General features: G+C 21.7%; 1 pseudogene; it reads left to right on the top strand.

Moving 5' to 3' along the window:
• The first annotated feature begins 6952 nt into the window (after positions 1-6952).
• LOC115483158 lies at positions 6953-8725 on the top strand (annotated as a pseudogene).
• The last annotated feature ends 4023 nt before the right edge of the window (positions 8726-12748 follow it).

The following is a 12748-nucleotide window of genomic DNA, read 5'->3' as shown; positions in this document are numbered from 1 at the left end:
ATATTTAATAAAAATAAATTTTTATAATTATTATATTTATTAACTCTTTCACTTGCCATAACTATTAATGAACAAATTCATAAACTTAATAAAATTAATCCATAAGATAATATATCCCCCCTAAAAAATAAGAAATACTTGTTCAATAGTTTAAAAAATTATTTATTAATAATATAACAAATCTAATAAAAAATAATATAACCTGCACCATTCAAAATATATTATTTATAAAACAAAGAGAGCTCAAAAAAATCAAAAAAAAAATTAATTTTAACATTATATAATTCTAAAAGATTGAAAATAATCATTTCCATGATTTCGAATTATTGAAACTAAAATTGATAATAAGCTCCTTCACATACACTAAAAGTTAAAAATATCATTCTAAAATAATTTTCATAACTTAATATATTTAAATATAAAAATAATAAAAAAAAATAAAATAAGACCAATAAATTCTAAACTTAAAAGTATAGAAAGTAAATGTTTACGATTTGATACAAAACAAAATAACCCAAAAATAAATTAAACCACAGGTAAACTTCAATATAAAATTATAATCATTAGTTTTAATAGTTTAATAAAAACATTGGTCTTGTAAATCAAAAATAAGATTATTTCTTTTAAAACTTCAAGGGGAAAGAATTTCTTTTTCATTAATCCCCAAAATTAATATTTTATATAAACTACCTCTTGAAATTCTTCAATTAATTCTTTATGCAATAATTTTTTTCACTTCAATTATTTTTATTAATATAATCCATTCATTAGCTATAGGTTTAAAATTATTAATTCAAACAATTTTAATTTGTTTAATTACAGGTTTAATAACAAAAACTTTTTGATTTTCATATATTTTATTTTTAATTTTTTTAGGGGGAATATTAGTTTTATTTATTTATGTTACTTCTTTAGCTTCTAATAAAATATTTAATTTATCTATCAAACTAACCTTAATTTGTTTTATTTTTATATTTTTAAGAATTTTTGTATTTTTATTTAGTGATAAAAATTATTTTAATTTTTTTTTATAAATAACGAAATACAAAATATTTCAAACATCTACTGTTATTTCCCAGAAAATGCCCTCTCTCTTAATAAACTTTATAACTCCCCAACAAATTTTGTAACAATTTTATTAATAAATTATTTACTAATTACTTTAATTGTTGTTGTAAAAATTACAAAAATATTCAAGGGGCCTTTACGTTTAATAAACTAATGAACAAACCTCTACGAACTTCACACCCCTTATTTAAAATTGCTAATAATGCATTAGTCGATTTACCCGCACCAATTAATATTTCTGCATGATGAAATTTTGGATCATTATTAGGATTATGCTTAATTATTCAAATTTTAACCGGTTTATTTTTAGCTATACATTACACAGCAGATGTTAATATAGCTTTTAACAGAGTAAATCATATCTGCCGAGATGTAAATTATGGATGATTATTACGAACTATACACGCTAAAGGAGCCTCTTTTTTTTTATTTGTATCTACCTACATGTTGGACGTGGAATTTACTATGGATCTTATTTATTCACCCCAACATGAATAATTGGAGTAATTATTTTATTCCTTGTTATAGGAACTGCTTTTATAGGATATGTTAGTACAATGAATTTGAGGGGGATTCGCAGTTGATAACGCAACTTTAACACGATTCTTCACTTTTCATTTCATTTTACCTTTTATTGTTTTAGCAATAACAATAATTCGTTTATTATTTCTACATCAAACTGGATCAAATAACCCTATTGGATTAAATTCAAATACAGATAAAATTCCTTTTCATCCTTACTTTACTTACAAAGATATTGTTGGTTTTATTATCATAATTTTCTTATTAATTTCTTTAATTTTAATTAACCCAAATTTACTTGGAGACCCAGATAATTTCATCCCCGCTAATCCTCTTGTTACTCCCACTCACATTCAACCTGAATGATATTTTTTATTTGCTTATGCCATCCTTCGTTCTATTCCTAATAAATTAGGTGGAGTTTCTGCTCTTGTTCTTCCAATCGCCATTTTAATAATTCTCCCCTTTTACAATTTAAGAAAATTTCGGGGAATTCAATTTTATCCTATTAATCAAATCTTATTGTGAATTATAGTTGTTACTGTAATTTTACTGACTTGAATTGGAGCCCGCCCAGTTGAAGAACCTTATGTATTAATTGGACAAATTTTAACTGTAATTTATTTTTTATATTATTTAATTAATCCAATCGTTAATAAATGATGAGATAATTTATTAAAATAGTTAATGAGCTTGAATAAGCATATGTTTTGAAAACATAAGATAGAAATTTTATTTTCTATTAACTTTACTAAATTTAATTCATAATAATAAAGAAAACAATCAAATTTTAAAACCAATAAAAAATAATAAATAATTTAAAGAAAATGATAAAAAAACATTTTCAAGCTAAATATATTAACTTATCATAACGAAACCTAGGTAAAGTTCCTCGAACCCAAATAAAAACAAATGAAATTAATAATAATTTAAAATAAAATAATAAATTAAATACATCGCAAAAGGTTGAGGAATTCCTATTAATCCAACTTTATTAGGACCTTTACGAATCTGAATATATCCTAAAACTTTCCGCTCTAATAAAGTTAAAAAAGCTACTCTTACAAGTACACAAATAATTAATAATAAACTCCCAATTAAAGACATAATTAATTCTATATAAAACAAGTACTATTTGTAAATAAAATTACATAAATAAATTCTAAATTTATTGCACTAATCTGCCAAAATAGCTTTTCAATTAATAATATTCAAATTAAAAATATAATTATTTTAATATTTGGTCCTTTCGTACTAAAATATTACCATTTTTTAAAGAAAGAAACCAACCTGGCTTACGCCGGTTTGAACTCAGATCATGTAAGAATTTAAAAGTCGAACAGACTTAAAATTTGAACAGCTACACCCAAAATTATATCTTAATCCAACATCGAGGTCGCAATCTTTTTTATCGATATGAACTCTCCAAAAAAATTACGCTGTTATCCCTAAAGTAACTTAAATTTTTAATCATTATTAATGGATCAATTATTCATAAATTAAATTTTTTAAATTTTAATATCACCCCAATAAAATATTTTATTTTATTTTATTATAATAAAATTAATCTTTACAATTAAAATAAATAAAATATAAAGATGTATAGGGTCTTCTCGTCTTTTAAATAAATTTTTGCTTTTTGACTAAAAAATAAAATTCTAAAAAAATTAAATGAAACAGTTAATATTTCGTCCAACCATTCATTCCAGCCTTCAATTAAAAGACTAATGATTATGCTTTCTTTACACAGTTAGAATACTGCGGCCATTTAAAATTTCAGTGGGCAGGTCAGACTTTAAATTTATTTCAAAAAGACATGTTTTTGTTAAACAGGCGAACAATATTTTTGCCGAATTCTTTATATAATCTTTTCATTTAAATTTATCTTTACAATATAATATACTAATTTTATCATTATTACTTAATTTTAAAAATTAAAATTAATATTTCAATAAATAATTAAAATATAATAAATAATTTATTTTATAAAATAAATTATAACATAATTGTAAACAATTGCTAATTCTAAGCATATATTTATTAAATTTATTTATTATTTATAAAACTTTATTTTATAGCTTATCCCATAAAATATTAAATTTATAAATCATTTAATTTAAAAATTATTAAATGAATTTAAAAATTCTGAATTAAATTCATGTCTTGAAAAACTAGATACCTTTAAAAACGAATAACATTTCATTTCTAATATAATATTATAAATAATTTTATTACATTAACTTATATATTATATTAACTCTTTTAAAATCGATAAAAAATATTTTCAATATTTTTTATTTAATAAACACTGATACACAAGGTACAAGAAAGTAAATTTTCTTTTAAAATAAAAATTTTTCAAATTATTTCAATTTTCTTTTACAATACTATTAAACTATTATTAAATTTATTTTTTCTTTAAACAATACTAAAACTTTTTGCTATAAAATTATTTTTAATATTTTAAATTAAAATAAATAAAATTAATAAATAAAATCTAATCAATTTATATTGATTTGCACAAAAATCTTTTCAATGTAAATGAAATGCTTTACTAAATAAGCTTTAAATTGTCATTCTAGATACACTTTCCAGTACATCTACTATGTTACGACTTATCTTACCTTAATAATAAGAGCGACGGGCGATGTGTACATATTTTAGAGCTAAAATCAAATTATTAATCTTTATAATTTTACAGCCAAATCCACCTTCAAAAATTTTTTCATAATTTTATCCGTTTAAATTAATTTATTGTAACCCATTATTACATAGATATAAGCTACACCTTGATCTGATATGAATTTTAATAATAATTATTGAATATTATTATTCTTATAAAATATTCTGATAACGACGGTATATAAACTGATTGATTTAAGTAAGGTCCATCGTGGATTATCGATTACAAAACAGGTTCCTCTGGATAGACTAAAATACCGCCAAATTTTTTAAGTTTTTAAGAACATAACTACTACTACTTAAGTATTAATATTTACATTTTAAATAATAGGGTATCTAATCCTAGTTTTTTATTAAAATTTTCAAGTTTCAATTATATATTTTATAAAAAATTTAAATTTAAAATTTCACTTAATAAATTTAATTATATTTAACAAAATTTAATTTAACTTTTACCGAAAAAATTCATTTGTACAATTAGTGTAACCGCGATTGCTGGCACCAATTTTATCTGTACTCTTTAATATTACTATATCTAAATATCTTTAATTTATAAAATTAATTACTGCGGCTATAAATAATTTATTAATTTTTAAAATTAATAAAATTTCATACAAAAATTTACATATAAATCAAATTAATAACAAATTTTTAAGCCAAAATAAAACTTTAAAATATTAATTTAATAAATATTCATAAAAATTTTATAAATTTTAATTAATTAAATAATTTATAATAATAATTTATTCCTAAAAATTTTTATTTTATTTAAATAATTAATGATAATCACTAAATCTGATAATATAAATGACCCCTTTATAAATTATTATAATATTTAAAAAAAAAATTATTAAATTTAATCATTATCTACTATTTTAATGAAAAAAAATCTCAAAAAAATTTTTAAGATAATTTCATTTTAAATATTACATTTTAGTTAATTTTAATTTTAATTAAAATTAAAATTTAATAACTCATAAAAATCATAAATTTTTATAAACTAACAAATTTATAAAAATTTTTAACAATTTTAAAATTTATAAAATAATTAATAATTTAAAAATAAAAAAATATTAAAATTTCACAAAAATAATTAACATTTAATAATTTAATAACTTCAAAAAGAATAAGTAAATAACAGCAATTTTGTTACTTATAAAAATTCTTTCCCCCTTTTTTTTTTTTTTTGTAATTTTAAAAAATTAGTAAAAAAGAAAACTTATTTATATTAAAATTTATAATTTTTTTAAAAAAATTTTTATATACTAGATCTAGATTAATAGATAATATATATATATATAAATATTTAATATATTATTATATAGTTAACAATTTAAATAAAAAATTTCGCAATCCAAAAATCATTACATTTATAGTAAAAAAAATCTATATTTAAAAGATTTATCTAAATATTATTTTAATTTATATAAATTTATATAATTTTTATAAATTATTATATATTTATATATTTATATATTATTGAAAATTTACATTAATATATATATCTATATAGAAAATTATAATTATCCACAATATATTTATTTTTTTTTTTAAAATACTATAAAGTATTATTTAATTAAAAAAGTTATTTTTTAAAAAAAATCAATATTTACAAAAAAAGTGCAATAAAAAAAAAAAAAAAAAAACGTAGCGAAAGCTATTAATAATGAATTGTCTGATAAAAGGATTACCTTGATAGGGTAAATAATGTAGTATTCTACATTCATTAATAACTTTTATTGTTTTTTTTGGAAAGAATTTATATCTAATAGAATTAAACTATTTCTAAAAGTATCAAAAACTTTTGTGCATCGTACACTAAAATAAAATAATTTAAAAAAATAAGCTAATTAAGCTACTGGGTTCATACCCCATTTATAAAGGTTTTAATCCTTTTCTTTTTAATTTTTAATAATTCTTCAAAAATTTTATTTGTATTAATAATAATTATCGGAACTTTAATTACAGTTACTTCTAATTCTTGATTAGGAGCTTGAATAGGTCTTGAAATTAATTTATTGTCTTTTATCCCCCTTATAAGAGATAGTAATAATTTAAAATCTACTAAAGCTTCTTTAAGGTATTTTTTAACTCAAGCTCTTGCTTCAACTGAATTATTATTTTTTGTAATTTTGTTAATATTAAAGAATAACATAAATTATGAAACAAATAGATCTTTTATTTCTATAATTATTTTATCGACCTTGTTAATAAAAAGAGGAGCAGCTCCTTTTCATTTTTGATTCCCAAATTTAATAGAAGGTTTAACATGAATAAACGCACTTTTATTAATAACTTGACAAAAAATTGCCCCTTTAATGCTAATTTCCTATTTAAATTTAAAAAATCTTTTATTAGTTAGTGTAATTTTATCAGTTGTTGTTGGGGCCTTAGGAGGGTTAAACCAAGCTTCTTTACGAAAATTAATAGCCTATTCTTCAATTAACCATTTAGGATGAATGCTAAGAGCTTTAATAATTAGTGAATCAGTTTGATTTATTTACTTTTTATTTTATTCATTTTTATCTTTTACTTTAACTTTTATATTTAATATTTTTAAATTATTCCATTTAAATCAATTATTTTCTTGATTTTCTCAAAATAAAATAGTAAAATTTACTTTATTTACAAATTTTTTATCTTTAGGAGGATTACCCCCATTTTTAGGATTTTTCCCTAAATGAATCGTAATTCAACAAATAACTTTTTGTAGACAATATTTTCAATTATTTATTATACTAATATCAGCATTAATTACTTTATTTTTTTATTTACGAATTTGTTACTCAGCATTTATATTAAATTATTATGAAAATAATTGAGTATCAAATTGACAAATTAATAATGTTGTTATAAAATTATATTTATTAATAACATTTTTTTTAATTTTTGGTATATTCCTAATTTCCTTATTTTATATAATATTTTAAGCTAAGGCTTTAAGTTAAATAAACTAATAGCCTTCAAAGCTGTAAATATAGGAATACCCTTTAAGCCTTAGTAAATTTTACACCTTCAAAATTGCAGTTTGATATCATTGTTGACTATAAGACCTTTATTTTTTTAATTGATTAAGAAGAATAATTCTTATAAATAGATTTACAATCTATCGCCTAAACTTCAGCCACTTAATGGCGACAATGATTATTTTCAACAAATCACAAAGATATTGGAACTTTATATTTTATTTTCTGAGCTTGAGCGGGAATAGCAGAAACATCATTAAGAATTCTAATCCGAGCCGAATTAGCCCATCCTGGTGCTTTAATTGGAGATGATCAAATTTATAATGTAATCGTTACTGCACATGCTTTTGTTATAATTTTTTTTATAGTAATACCTATTATAATTGGTGGATTTGGAAATTGATTAGTTCCTTTAATATTAGGAGCTCCTGATATAGCTATATAAGATTTTGACTCCTTCATCCTGCTTTATCTCTTTTATTAGTGAGAAGTATTGTTGAAAACGGAGCTGGCACACGATGAACTGTTTACCCACCCCTATCATCAGGGATTGCTCATGGAACTTCTGTAGATTTAGCTATTTTTTCTTTACATTTAGCCGGAATTTCTTCAATTTTAGGGGCAGTTAATTTTATCACTACTGTAATTAATATACGATCAAAAGGAATTACTCTAGATCGTATACCTTTATTTGTTTGATCAGTTGTAATTACTGCACTTTTGTTATTATTGTCACTTCCAGTTTTAGCCGGAGCTATTACTAATAATAACTGACCGAAATTTAAATACATCATTTTTGACCCAGCCGGAGGAGGGGACCCAATTCTTTACCAACATTTATTTTGATTTTTTGGTCATCCTGAAGTCTATATTTTAATTTTACCAGGATTTAGAATATTTTCTCATATTATTAGTCAAGAATCAGGAAAAAAGGAAACTTTTGGGTCTTTAGGGATAATTTATGCCATACTTGCAATTGGTTTACTTGGATTTATTGTTTGAGCTCACCATATATTCAGTATGGGAATAGATGTAGATACCCGAGCTTACTTCACATCTGCAACTATAATTATTGCTGTTCCTAACAGGTATCAAAATTTTTAGTTTTAGACAACAACTTACATATTCCCATGCTATTTTATGAGCTTTAGGATTTGTATTTTTATTCACAGTCGGAGGTTTAACAGGATTAAAAAGTCATTATATTTATTGGAGTAAATCTTACTTTTTTCCCTCAACATTTTCTTGGATTACCTGGGATACCTCGTCGATATTCTGATTACCCAGACGCTTACACAAGGTGAAATGTAATTGGTTCACCTATCTCACTGTTAGGGATTTTATTTATTTTCTATATTATTTGAGAAAGTCTTGTATCACAACGACAAGTTATTTATCCTATTCAATTAAATTCTTCAATTGAATGATACCAAAATACCCCACCTGCTGAACATAGATATTCTGAGTTACCTTTATTAACTAATTAATCATTCTAATATGGCAGATTAGTGCAATGGATTTAAGCTCCATATATAAAGTATTTAACTTTTATTAGAAGTTGCTAATGTCAACATGAGCTAATTTAGGTCTTCAAGATAGTGCTTCTCCTTTAATAGAACAGTTAATTTTTTTTCACGATCATGCCTTATTAATTTTAGTAATAATTACTGTATTAGTCGGGTATCTTATATTTATATTATTTTTCAATAAATATGTAAATAGATTTCTTTAACACAGTCAATTAATTGAAATAATTTGAACTATTCTTCCTGCAATTATTCTTTTATTTATTGCATTCCTTTCTTTACGACTTTTATTTTACCTATGTTGAAACAGCAAACTATTTTATTAAGTGAATTTCTGGTCTCTTAAACCATTTTATAGTAAATTAACGATTACTTTTTGTGAAAAAATTACTTATAACATTAGTATGTCAAACTAAAATTATTAAATTTTTAATATTTTTTAATTCCTCAAATAGCCCCTATTAGATGACTTTTAATATTTTTTACTTTCTCAATTATTTCTATTTTATTTTGTTCATTAAATTATTATTCATACATACCTTCATCTCCTAAATCAAACGAATTAAAAAATATTAATTTAAATTCAATAAATTGAAAATGATAACAAATCTATTTTCTGTATTTGACCCATCAGCAATTTTCGGTTTATCATTAAATTGAATCAGAACATTTTAGAACTTTTAATAATTCCTTCAGATTATAGATTAATATATAATAAAACCCAGCTAAAAAAGGTATCCCACACAAAGCTAAATTAGAAACATTAAAACAAGCAGAAGTAAGAGGCATATGAATTCTCAACCCCCCTATTAATCGAATGTCTTGTGAATTATTTATATTATGAATAATTGCCCCAGCGCATATAAACAATAAAGCTTTAAATAATGCATGAGTCAATAAATGAAATATTGCTAATTTATAAAATCCTATAGATAAAATTCTTATTATTAATCCAAGTTGACTTAAAGTAGATAAAGCAATAATCTTTTTTAAATCAAATTCAAAATTAGCTCCTAATCCTGCTATAAATATTGTCAATCCAGATAATAATAATAAAAATTGACCTAATCATCTATTTGCCAATAAAACATTAAATCGAATTAATAAATATACCCCCGCTGTTACTAAAGTTGAAGAATGAACTAAGGCAGACACAGGAGTTGGGGCTGCTATAGCCGCCGGTAACCAAGAAGAAAACGGAATTTGAGCCCTTTTTGTTATAGCAGCTAATATGACCAAACTCCCAATTAATATTATTTCATATTCATTTTGTATAATTTCTAAATAAAATACATAATTTCATCTCCCATAATTTAATATTCAAGCAATTGCCAACAATAAGGCCACATCCCCAATTCGATTTGATAAAGCAGTTAATATCCCAGCATTATATGATTTAATATTTTGAAAATAAATCTCTAAACAATATGAAACCAACCCTAAACCATCTCATCCAAGCAAAATTCTAATTAAATTTGGTCTAATAATTAATATCATTATTGATAAAACAAATATTAACACTAATATAATAAATCGATTAATATTTACATCTCTTCTTATGTATTCTTTTCTGTAATAAATTACTAAAGAAGCAATTATTAAAACAAAAGATATAAATAAAAGACTTATTCAATCAAATAAAAAAGTTATAACAATTGAAACTGAATTTAATGATACTAACTCTCACTCAATAAAATAAACTATATCATTTATTAAAAAATTTAATCTTAAAATAAAACACGATATTCTAATAAAAATTAAATTAATAAATCTAAATTATAAAAATTTTTATTAATTTTAAAATTTATAAAATAATTAACAATTAAAAATAAAAAAAAAAATATTAAAATTTTACAAAAATAATTAACATTTAATAATTTAATAACCCCAAAAAGAATAAGTAAATAACAGCAATTTTGTGACTTGTAAAAATTATTCTCTTTTTTTTTTTAATTTTAAAAAATTAGTAAAAAGAAAACTTATTTATATTAAAAATTATATTTTTTTTAAATATTTTTATATACTAGATCTAGATTAATATATAATATATATATATATATATATATATATATATAGTTAACAATTTAGATAAAAAATTTCGCAATCCAAAAATCTTTACATTTATAGTAAAAAAAATCTATATTTAAAAGATTTATCTAAATATTATTTTAATTTATATAAATTTATATAATTTTTATAAATTATTATATATTTATATATTTATATATTGTTAAAGATTTACATTAATATATATATATCTATATAGAAAATTTTAATTATTTACAAATAAATATAATTTTTTTTAAAATTTACTATAAAGCATTATTTAATTAAAAACTTTCTTTTTAAAAAAAATCAATATTTACATTTAGAGAAGTAACTTAATTTATTTATTAAATGTCAACACATTCAAATCACCCATTTCATCAGGTTGATTATAGCCCATGACCTTTAACAGGTGCAATCGGAGCTATGAGAACTGTTTCAGGAATAGTTAAATGATTTCATCAATATGATACTTCTTTATTTTTATTAGGAAATATTATTACAATTCTTACTGTTTACCAATGATGACGAGATGTATCCCGAGAAGGTACATATCAATGATTACACACATTTGCTGTAACTATTGGATTACGATGAGGAATAATTTTATTTATTTTATCTGAAGTTTTATTTTTTGTAAGATTTTTCTGAGCTTTTTTCCATAGAAGTTTATCCCCAGCAATTGAATTAGGGTCTTCATGATCTCCAGCTGGTATTATTTCATTTAATCATTTCCAAATTCATTTACTAAAAGAAACTACTCTCAAACAACTCAAGGTTTATTTTTTACAGTTCTATTAGGAATTTATTTTACTATACTACAAGCATGCGAATATATTGAAGCTCCATTCACAATTGCAGACTCAGTTTATGGTTATACATTTTATATGGCTACTGGATTCCATGGTATTCATGTTTTAATCGGAACCACTTTTTTATTAATTTGTTTATTACAACATTTAAATAATCACTTTTCAAAAAACCATCATTTTGGATTTGAAGCAGCAGCTTGATACTGACATTTTGTAGACGTAGTATGATTATTTTTATATATCACAATTTATTAATGAGGATATTAATCATCTTATAATTATCTATATAGTATAAAAGTATATTTGACTTCCAATCATAAGGTCTATTAATAATAGTATAGATACTTTTTTCAATTACTATAATTTCTTCAATTATTATAATAATCTCATTTATTGTAATAATTTTAGCTTCAATTTTATTAAAAAAAACTTTGGTTGATCGAGAAAAAAGTTCCCCTTTTGAATGTGGATTTGACCCAAAATCTTCTTCTCGTCTCCCATTTTCTCTTCAATTTTTCTTAATCACAATTATTTTTTTAATTTTTGATGTAGAAATTGCATTCATTTTACCAATAATTATTATTTTTAAATTTTCAAATTTACTTGTTTGAACAATAACATCAATTATTTTTATTTTAATTTTATTAATTGGACTTTACGATGAAGGAAATCAAGGAATATTAAACTGATCAAATTAATACAAAATTTAGGGTTGTAGTTAAGTATAACATTTGATTTGCATTCAAAAAGTATTGAATTTTCAATCTACCTTATATTTAAACGAATATGAAGCGATTGATTGCAATTAGTTTCGACCTAATCTTAGGTAAATTTACCCTTATTCTTTTTAATTTAAACCAAAATAGAGGTCTATCACTGTTAATGATAAAATTGAGAGCTATCTCCAATTAAGGAAGTGTGGTGTTCAAGTAAAAGCTAACTTTTTCCTTTTAATGGTTAAATTCCATTTACACTATTTATATAGTTTAAATAAAACTTTACAATTTCATTGTAAGAAAAAAATTCTTTTTTTTATAAATTACTATTATTAATTCACAATATTCAAAGGTTTAACAACCACCATAACATCTTCAATGTTATATTCTAAATGTGAGCTATTTGAATT

Source organism: Drosophila hydei, unplaced genomic scaffold, assembly GCF_003285905.1.
Source record: "Drosophila hydei strain 15085-1641.00,03,60 unplaced genomic scaffold, DhydRS2 tig00000530-arrow-arrow-pilon, whole genome shotgun sequence".
Taxonomy (NCBI): domain Eukaryota; kingdom Metazoa; phylum Arthropoda; class Insecta; order Diptera; family Drosophilidae; genus Drosophila; species Drosophila hydei.
The sequence above is the reverse complement of the archived record's forward strand: the minus strand, read 5'-3'. Positions and strand labels throughout refer to the sequence as shown.